This window comes from Olea europaea, chromosome 2, assembly GCF_002742605.1.
Source record: "Olea europaea var. sylvestris chromosome 2, O_europaea_v1, whole genome shotgun sequence".
NCBI classification, from domain to species: domain Eukaryota; kingdom Viridiplantae; phylum Streptophyta; class Magnoliopsida; order Lamiales; family Oleaceae; genus Olea; species Olea europaea.
The window spans coordinates 18,088,183-18,088,423 of NC_036238.1; positions in this window are offsets into that span (position 1 = coordinate 18,088,183).

Sequence of the window (241 nt, forward strand, 5' to 3'; positions counted from 1 at the left end):
CCCCCCCCCCCCCCCATGAATTCGTTTTCATAACCCAACTTGGATGGGTCTCTTTTTTGGTTTTAAGTTGGTCCTAGGGGAATTGGGCTTCCTTCTACTTTTCAGCATTAAAAATAGCGGATTCCATTGGAGGCCCAATTAATAACTTATTTTCTTCAAGTCATCCAACTTTTAAGTTAATGCAATGTAGTCCTTGACTTCCTCCATTGTGCAATCAACATCCTCTTCAATTTTCCAAATG